Raw genomic sequence first — 10,650 nt, 5'->3', positions numbered from 1 at the left:
TATCTTGCCATCACAGATCTGTTTTTTTGCTTCCCCACTGGCATGTAAGTTCCTTAAGAGAAGCATCTGTCTTTTACCTTTCTTTGTATTTTAATTGGGCCATGTTTTTATCCAGCTTTTATTTTTTAATATTTGATATTCCACAGATTATTTTCCATGTGGTAAAATAACTGCTTTCTGGAAATGAATAAAGTATTGAGACATAAACTCATGACTTGGGGTAGATATATGGCACAGTGGATTGATAATCCTGGAACAAGCAAAACTTGATTTCAAATCTAGCTTCAAACACTTACTAGCTCTGTAATCCTGGATAGGTCACATGCATAAACTAAGTAGCATGAATTATAAAATGAGATATTATAATTATAAAACAAAATCTGTTCCCCAGAGTTGTTGGAAAGATCAGATGAAATAATACATGTAAAGCACTTAGCATAGAGCCTAGTTTAGAACTTCTTTCCAGCTCTCTTAGTATTTGAGTGCTAGGTCGGTGCCCCTTTACCTATACCACTCTAGGTACTACTGTTATTATTATTAAGTGTGATTTCCAGCTTAATGGTAAATGATTTCTTTCTCCTGTATTTACAAGTCACATGCAGCACTGTATTAGGAAAAAAAATAGCTGACTCCTTTGTGAAAATCCTTCAGTTTCCATGATCTTATCCTGAGTTTTCTCCTCTTTCTACTGAGTCCCCTTCAAAATACAAATAAATAGGCAGAGTCTTTGCACTGGTTTTGAATGAAAAGTGCATGTTCATTGGAAATGATCCTTTGGGCTGCAGATAGATTTTCTCTTTTGGTTAAAAGGAAGTCAAAAGTTACCTTCCTGTATAGCCTGGCTGTTTCTGCAGTAACTCAGGCTGCTGTTGTCACCAGTTTGGATTATAAAATGAAACTCTCCCAGCTTCCTCACTTCTGCTTTCTCCAGGAAATAAGCCTACAGGCTATTTGCATGATTCACAGAGAGAAGCTGAAAGAGCCACTGGGAGCTGTTGAAGATTGAAGGGGCTCTGGTGACCTTTTGGGCAAACCCCTCCAGTAAAGGTCATATTCTTGGGGCTCAGATGCGGCTGGAGTCTCCCCAGGGAGGGGGGCTCTGGAAACCTATCTCAGGTAGGTCACTCTGGTTATCTAGGCAAGGGCTATCTTCAGGAGCTCCAAGTCCAAGCTTGGCAATCTAAGATCAAACCTTAACTTCTGTCTTGGTAAAGAAGCTGTAAACTCGAAGTGTGTCAGATTGAGTGGCTCCTGGCAAGGCTGAGGTGAAGGAGAATTGAAGTGAGAAAAGAGGTCCATGAGATTACAGTGACAAACCCAGGCTGAAAGTGGACTGGGAGTTTTTTATGTGTTTTGGTCAGGTTGTGTATAATGTGCTTTGTTGTAATTTAAAGAATAGCAGTCTGCTCTTCTTCAGCCTTCCCTAGAGCCAGCCACCAATTTAAGGAACAAGTACACTTCTTTTGGGGACTGCAGAGCTCGGGACAGATTATGTGTAACACCAGCCTGCAGCAGGTCAGACCTAAACCCAAAATTGCCAAGGGGGTTCTCCCTCACAGATTGTTAGAACTGCCCATTTGATAGATGAGTAAACTGTGGCCAAGAAGGGCAAAATGGGCTTGTTCAAGGACACAGCAGTAACAAACAACAGGCAGCATTGGAACTCAAGTTCCCAAGTTGATCCCCAAGTTCAATGTTCTCTGTTTTATTTGGGATTCCCCTTATTTCTTCTTCTCAGGTGCTTTAAATCTCCCAAATGGGGTGAGGGTGGTATTGGCAAAGGCTCTAAATTGGGAATCAGAAAGCTAGTTCTGCCACTGAGTAGATTGTCAACCTGGTTGAGCTTAATTATTCTGGCCCGCAGTTTCTACAATATATGTAAAGGTCCCTTCCAGCCTTCATATTGAATCATAACCTGTGCTTGCCTTCCTCTGTTAACCCCACTTAGGTCAGCCTTCCTTGTTCATGCTTTACACAGTATTTTTGCCTTCATTGTTTTTTATTATGTATTATCTGTTTTTTTCCCGTAGCCTTGAAAGCCTTGATCTTTGATAGCTGATACCTAATGAGTCTAATTTAGCCAGTCATTTCCTCCTTTGACTCTCCCAATGCTTTGCCCTTCTCAAGAATTTGAATTTGTTTTTGTGTGTGATTTACTTTTTCTCACTTCTAGATAATAAATTCCTCGAGGGCAATTATTGAGTTGTGTTCTACTTTGTGTTTACACCAGTGCCAGGAATAGTGGTTTGATATTAATTTCTTGGCATAATGTTGGCTATGGCAGCCAGGTTTAGAGCACTGTGTTTAAAATCAGGAAGACTCATCTACATGAATTTGAATTCTGCTTCAGCATTTCAAATATCCTTTCTCTTTCAAATTTGAATTTATATTAAAAAGTATCAAATGAACAACTTCTTTAAAATAACCCTCTAGTATTGCCTTTGCAAAAAATCCACATTTTATTTTATTTTTGATGAAGAAATTAGGATTGGAAAAATAACATAGAATACCTTGCCCTATCAGTAATCTTTGGCTTGGAGGTTTAAGAATGATTATAGACATAGTGTCAAAAGGATCAGAGACTTGGAAATACTGAATTTACCTTTAAAACATTATTTTACCATTCTGAACCTCACTGTTCCCATCTGTAAGTTGAGAAGGTTGTATTAATCATGTCCATCTTTAAAAATATTATAATTCTAAGAGAACTATGTTCAAGCCACAACCTAGAACAAGAATTTATAATAAAATCTGGCATTTTTAGAGATTTTTATAGTTAATAGTTTGCAAGTGTGACATAAGGGACAGAGAGCTGTCTTCAGAACCAGAAAGAACTGGATGTACTAGTAAACTGTAAGACTCTAGGTTGCAGAAATGGTGCTGACTTGCAATGAAGAAGAGTTTCCTCACTCAATAGCTCCCTATTTCAATAAAATTATAGGTAATATCTCTGCCCTTTTAGTTTACAAACTGTTTTCTTCAAAATAATCCTGTGAGTTAGGTGGCACCTAACTCAATACCTAAGTATTATATAAGTATAGTAGTAATAGTGTAAGTATTATTCTCATTACATAATTTTACAAAGGAGACTTAAAGCACAATAATGAAAATAGCCACAATGATAATATCTACTGATATATATATATATATATATATATATATATATATATATATATATATATACTACTGATATATGTATACATACAATGGCTCTTGCCATTGCAGTATACTTCCTAATCCATTTAAATGCAATGATACGTTTTGCATTTCTACTTCTGAATATTGATTTCTGGATTTTGGTATGTATGTATATATATATATATATATATATATATATATATATATATATATATATATGTATATATATCACGTGAGTCTCTTCAGACACTTCAATGGATATTTATCAGACATATTGGGAAGGTGATTCTGGTTTAGGTATAAAATGGATTGCTTGATTTCCATGATAATTTCCAACCCTTAAATTGTGTGATTTTTAAAGAAAATTTTGATAAACACTTTCCTATTTTGTTATAAAATTCTAATGTACATTTTTCTTTATCAAACAGCATTGAAACTATCCACATAACAATACACTCACATGCACAAAGAGAGTTAGTTTAATAAAGTGCTTTCTTTCTAACTCTGCTATGATTTGATGTTGAGGGATTTATTATTTCCACTTCCCAGATAAAGAAGGAACACATTATTAGTGTGTTGAGTACTGAATTTTGATTTGGGAAGACTTTAGTTCAAATTCTTCTTCTGAATCTTACCAACTTCATGATGGAAAAAAGTTGCAATCTTCCTGGATCTCAGACAACTCCTCAAAACTCAGTGTTAAATTGTTTTATGATTGCATTTGATAGAAGGAATATTTATTCTGATAAAATCAGAGGTCCTTGACACAGTAGTCCCATTTAGTAGATGAGAAAACTAAGATTCACAGAGATTAAGTAAAATGACCAACTAGGTAATATTATTGTTAGAAATTGAATTCAGGTCTTTCTTGACCCCAAAATCTGGGACAATTTGTACTAAATCTGTACTAACTTGCTCTTGCTATTGCAGTATACTTCCTAATCCATTTAAATGCAATGATACGTTTTGCATTTCTACTTCTGAATATTGATTTCTGAATTTTGGTCAGTTGTCTGACAATAAAAATATGTTTTTACAAAAAGCTTTCATTTTACCTTCTTTATTTCAGATAAAAAAAATTGTTAAATTTTCTTTAATGGTCTGAGCTGGAAAGAGTCTCAGTTTATAGTTCACAAACCCAGCAGGAAATATCCATTTTTTTTCTGAGTCACTGATTCACTGGTTTTGCAAACTGACTATGTTCAGGGACAACAATCATCTATATCTCCTATGTCAGGGATTAATAATCTCTTTGTTTCAAATGAATGTATAACTGTATAATCAAATCTGGGTAGAAGAGCTAAGATTTAGAGAGTAGTAGTACCAATAAATGAGTCTCATAAAGCAAATATACCATTTGAGTTTGAAATTGGTGCTCTAGACTTTAGGGAAGTAGATTTCATCAAACCATAGATTTAGAGTCTGACTCATTCATTTTACAAATGGGAGAACTAAGACTCATACAGGTTAAAGAATTTGGGTAGGATAATACTGTGCTATGGAATAGTTTGAAAAAAGCTCAGAATTAGATATAATTTCATGGAGGAACTGTCTATCTTTAAAATTTTGCCATGGTGGCTGATATAGCAGAAGGGAGATACAAGGATGTACTTCACAAAAGGCAGCCATTGAGAGTTCAATCTGTTATTTACTGTGGTCTTCAACTTTAGGCAGCTTGTAGTATATATATATATACATATGCAAACACATCTATACACATAGAAATTATGTATATTTATCTATTTCCTTATTTAGATATGTATATACACATATATAAAAATAAATATAGATATAAATATATATACACACACATATAGGAGTATGTATGTATGTACATAACATACATATTAGTGATGTGCCTATAGACAGATCACTTAACTTTTTATTGCACTAGGCAAATCTTTTAATACTACAAGCTCTCAGTGAATTGCTCAGATGCATCCCCAGCAAAGGGAATTTCCACAGAGTTCTTTACCCTGATAAAATTATAGCTCCAGACAACCAACATCATCATTACCATTATCATCTGAATAATGATAAATTATAAGTTTAAATCTAAAATGAGAAATTTAGAAATGATATAATCAAACTAAGATATGCCTAATACATTATGATGTTTCTAAAATAATCTAAAGATGCTTGGAAATTAGTTTTGCAAACATGTTATTCTTTTTCCAAAAATTTCCTCTAGATTGCTAATTAGTCAAAATGTTTCTTTTGCATTCAGCGATATGGAAGTTGCTATACATACTGAGAAAGAAAACTGAACCTGGTTAGGAGAACACAGTAGTGTTCTCTATTCTTTTATTATTGGAAAACCCAAAAGGTGTGGCAGAATATATAGGCATTGCTAATGTTTATAAAGGGAAGTTTAGATAACATAGAGTAATTTCCTCCTAACTGGGCAAATTTTTTGTTCATCAGAATCTCCATTTCTGACCACAATGGAATTTTTTTTTTATTCCAGAGTTGAATGAAAATGCCTATGGATATCCATATTCAAAGGACACTTCTGCTATGCACATACTAAGTGCTCAATAATTATTTATTGAATCGAAATTGATCCTTCATGACCTTTATGTCAAATCTAAGAAGGAGTTTCAGTCTTTACCCTCTTTTTGTCTCTTGGTGACATTTGCCTTCCTGATCACCCAGTCCTTTGTCTTCCAGTTCATTGTTTTTGTTTTGACATGTAGACAAATTTAGACAAACTAAATCCTCTACAATATATAACATCACCCCCAAACAGCTAATTAAAGCAGTATAAAAGTATAAGCTCTATGCTACATTTGGAGGGTTTTTAATAATATTGAACTATACAGAGGAAGATTAACTCCTGCAATAGGATGACACACAGATTTGTGAAGCATTCCATATTTTTTAGAAAAACTAATAGTGCATATGACTTTGCATTTTAAAATTTAATATTTGTAAAAAGCAAGCAAACATAGATACTTCAACTTTATTAAGTTAGCAACAAAATTGTATTTGACCTGAATTTTATTGCTGTTTAATATTATTTTCATTTATACAGTATGCATGTATTGCTTAACTTTTATTTTATTTTATTTATTTTATGTTTATTTTATCTTCAGATATGGATTACATAAAATATTTCTAGGTTTCCTTAAATAAATTGATTTCCCCCCATTTTTTCCTTTTTAAAATAATATCTTGTTTTCCCCCAGTTACAATGTAAAGATAATTTTTAACATTAAAAAAAATCTTTTGAATTCCAAATTTTCACTCCTCCTTCCTCACTTCTTTCCTCCTTGACAGAGTAAGCAATTTGATACAGATTATACATCTGCATCACTTCTTATAAGTCTTATATTTTCCTGAATTGTTATATTTATCATTCTTCACATTTATATCAACTTTACTTTTGGGCTCATAGGTTACTTTGTTGTTCTTTCCACTTCCATTGTTTTTATTCTATCAATTATGTTTTGTATGTCATCATTTCACTTTATATTAGATCATAATATTTGTCTGCTTGCCTGTGTTTCTTTTATTCATTATGTTTCTTCTTTTATACAGCATAGTAATATTTCATTCTATTTATGAACCACTCTACAATTGATGGATGGCTATTTTGTTTTCAACTTTTTCCTACCACAAAATATTTTGGTGTATATGGAATCTTTATATTTTTGGCTTTGATCATTGACCTATTTGAAACATGTATCTTTGGGGTAACAGAATCTTTAGGTCAAAGATCATTTTATTGAGGCAGTTAGAGGTAGTTAGCAGTAGATAGAATACAATATTTGTAAAAGGCTTCATAAAGGCTTTTAATATTTTAAATATTTTGAAAATATTTTAAAAGCCTCCTCTACTCCTTACTCTTTCACCCCAGCTCCCTTATCCAATCAATTAACACACCCAGTCATTTCACTTTAGAAATGCCTTTTGTAATTCTCCCTTTTCTCCCCTGACACGATGGTGCAGGTTTTATCATCTCATACCTGTACTATTGTAATTTGCTGGTTGGTCTGCTTGCCTTGAGTCTCTCCCTATTCCAGCAAGTTTATCCTCTATTGAGCTACTGAATTGATGTTTCTAACAGGCAGATTTGATCATGTCATTATACTACTCATTAAACTCCAGTGGTGTTCTGTTACTTCCAAGGTCAAATATTAAATCATATATTTTTATCTTTGGTGCTTTTCATAACCTATCCCCTTTCTACCTTTCTACAAGTTTTCTTATGTCTTAATCCCCTCTGCTTTGCAGTACAGTGACTCTGGTTTCCTGGTGTTCCTAGAAGAAAATACTCTCTCCCCTGGATTCTTATATTTTCACTGGCTGTCCATTATTCCAGGGACTTAGTTGCCCTTGATATATCATAGTTTCTTAATAAAATATTCATTTAATTTAATAAGTTATAACTAATTTATTGACCTCATTTTGACAGTAGAAAAAATTTATGGGATAGTGGTGAAAATTGGAGATGGCAGGTTGTGGTCAAGGGTTAGAATTTCAAATGTCCTGATCTTGGAGATGATCAGGCACCATAGTAGGATCTAAAATGTGGATGTGATGGGGTGTTACTGATGGGGTGTGAATACGGAGATCATTGCTGGTCTTTTCCATTTCCAACTTCAGTTAGTTCATGTTCTGTGCAACCTTCATCTTCTCAAAGAATAATCTTTAACATTTCCTTTTCTTCACATGCTAAAATGTGCTGAAAATCCCCCTTAGATATGCTTTTCAACATTATTATTTTATTTTATTTCTGTTTTTACTTTCACTATTCTAGTTACTTCATTACTACAAGCTTGGTTTGAAATAATGCTCTCCGAGCTAGTCTTTCCTACCTTTTATCTCCTCCAAAGTATCTACCAATTCCCTTGATTGCCTGTAAGCTGCTGATTGGTCTGCCTGCCTTATCTCTCCCTGCTCCACTCAGTCTCTCCTCCATTTAGTAATCAAATTGATATTTCTAATGGGAAGATTTGACTATATCACTCTCTTATTCATTAAACTCCAGTGGCTTACTCTTACCTCCAGGATGACATTTTAAATCATATATTTAGTCTTTTAGTGCCCTTCATAACTTATCCCCTTATCTTTCCTTTGCCCCTTTAGAACAGGAACACTAATATAAGATTTATATCTCCCATAGTATTCTATATATGATATGCCCTTACTAAATGTGCACTGTATTTTATTGAGGAACATACACACTTTTCAGTACTTTGGGTTTGCCTCATGTGTCTAGCAGATGTATTTTGTATGGCAAATGATTTGAATAACAGTTAGATCTGGAAGAACAGAGAGGACTCATTCTTGTTCTACTTCCTATATTTTATGAACTACTGCTTTCTCTTTGATATTTTGACTCTAGTACTGCTTTTCTTTTTAATCTTCATTTAATAAATGTTCTATTTATAAGTAATTTCCCTCATCTCCTGCTGGCCAAATGGAATGTTTTTACACATAACAAAAAGTGTTACTACAAAACTCCTCAAAACCTGTTTCCTCATCTGTAAATGGTAATAATATTGTTTTCCCTAACTATCCCATGGTGGTACTGTGAGGAAAATGCTTTGTAGACTCTATAGAGATTAGAAATAGGAGCTGGAACTCTGCTTTTTTTTAATATAGGGAATTTCCAGAAAAAGAAACTGTCTTTGCTAATAGAAGTTTATACCTTCTCTATAACTTAGAATCTTAGAGTTTTGCTTAAAACACCAGGAGGCAAAATGGCTCCCTCAAGGTCCCACAGACTGGATGTTTCAGAGTGGTCCTTGAATCCAGGTCTTTCTTTCTCCAAGATCAGTACTTTGTCTTTTATTCCATGCAGCCTCCTGTGTAGATTGTGAAGTACATATAAATGTCATCCTCATCATCACCATCATCATCATTAATTTGTTGGGGGAAGCAGTAGTGTTATAAATAGAGAACTGGTCTCAAAACTACCTCTTAAGCTTCCTGGAGAGATCACTTAATCCTTTCAATTCTACAGGCTAATTCTTAAGACTATAAGTTGATGAGAAGGTACCAATTTGCATTAATAGGAATAATTTCCTTGTTGGGAATTTCCATTTATTTAGTGAGATCACAGATCCCATTTTATGCTTATTATTATTTGTTAAGAGGCAATGATAGGGTAGATGTAGTAGATAGAGCACCAGTCTTGGAATCAAGAGGATCTGAATTCAATTCTGGCCCCACACACTTATTAATGCATGATTCTGGGTGAGTCTCTTAACCTCAGTTACCACCCCCCCCAACTCCAAGTGAGAACAATGAAATGATGGAAGAGAACTAGTCTTGCTTTCAGAAGATCTAAATTTAAATCCAGAATCTACTACTTATTGGTTGTGTAATTTTGGATAAGTCACTGACCTTCTTTGAGCCTCAGTTTACTTATCTGTAAAATAGTTAATAGCTGTCTACTCACAGAGTTATTATGAGACAAGCACACTGCTAATACTTCACAACCTGACTCCTTCCTACTTTGCAATCTTCTTATGCTTTATTCTTAAATATTCCCTGCAATCCAGCTACACTTATGAGTTTTATTTTTCTCACACATGAAACTCCATTTCCAGCTTTTTTTTTACTGGGTATTTTCCTTGCCATGAATGTTCTCCCTTCTTATTTCTACTTCCTGACTTCTTTCAAGATCATGCTCAAATCCTACCTTCAGTCAATCAATAAAGCCTTTTTAAAGAATCTACCATGTATTAGGTGTTACACTAAGAACTAGGGCATCAAAGAAAAGCAAAGACTAGACCCTCTTCTTTTTTCCCACCCCACGCCCAGACTCACTTACCATATCCTTGCTCATGTTTTCCCTATGATATCACCTTCCATTTACACTGTATATGCCCTATATGTATATATGCACACTAACTCTTAGAGTAAAATGGGAATTCTAAGGGTAGAGATTATTTCTAAATTTTTTTGTCCCTAGTTCTTAGCATAGAGTCTCTGGCACATAAAGAGCTTTTGAGAAGTTCTTACAGACTGACTGACTCTTGAAGAGTTATTCCCTCCACTCCAGTCTTCCTCTGATTCCTCTTTCTTCTGTGGAGGTGACCTGGGGGTCTCCAAGATTTCTTCAGCAGAATGGAAGTCCTACCAAGTTGGAAAGGCATGGAATATTATATGAACTCAACAATCAAATATCTGTTGGTCTGATTTGAGTACCAGCTTAGTTAAAGTTAGAGAATCTCAATAAAAGCTTGGCCAGAATATAGAATGATTAAGCCTATATCTATATATCTATATCTATATCTATATCTATATCTATATCTATATCTATATCTATATCTATATCTAAACTCTGCCAAATCCCAGAGAGTTTGTGATCTGTCTCTATGGAGGCTGTACCCACACTACTGTAATGACAGATTTCTGACAAATTGAAGAAAAATATCTTAGAAATGTGGGCTATTCTTGCTACTATTATCAATGATAGCGTCTTTTTAATAGGGTACACTCATTCATTTTAGGTCCTTCTGAACCCATGAATAATCATTCAGGCTTCATTGGTTCTAG

The 10,650-nt window shown here is 34.1% G+C and overlaps 1 protein-coding gene and 1 non-coding gene across 2 annotated transcripts in view; both read left to right on the top strand.

Annotated features, from left to right (window-relative positions):
* Positions 1-988: 988 nt before the first annotated feature.
* Positions 989-10,650, top strand: part of WDFY4 (WDFY family member 4) — a 370,289-nt gene continuing 360,627 nt past the window's right edge. The window contains exon 1 of the mRNA XM_051981900.1: positions 989-1,116. The gene's annotated coding sequence lies outside the window, so the exon portion shown is untranslated. The remainder of the gene's footprint in view (positions 1,117-10,650) is intronic.
* LOC127552598 (U6 spliceosomal RNA) lies at positions 5,914-6,019 on the top strand. Its single transcript, XR_007951466.1, has one exon. It is a non-coding gene; the product is annotated as a U6 spliceosomal RNA (small nuclear RNA).

The sequence above is a fragment of the Antechinus flavipes genome, chromosome 2, assembly GCF_016432865.1.
Source record: "Antechinus flavipes isolate AdamAnt ecotype Samford, QLD, Australia chromosome 2, AdamAnt_v2, whole genome shotgun sequence".
Classification (NCBI taxonomy): Eukaryota; Metazoa; Chordata; class Mammalia; order Dasyuromorphia; family Dasyuridae; genus Antechinus; species Antechinus flavipes.
The sequence above is the reverse complement of the archived record's forward strand: the minus strand, read 5'-3'. Positions and strand labels throughout refer to the sequence as shown.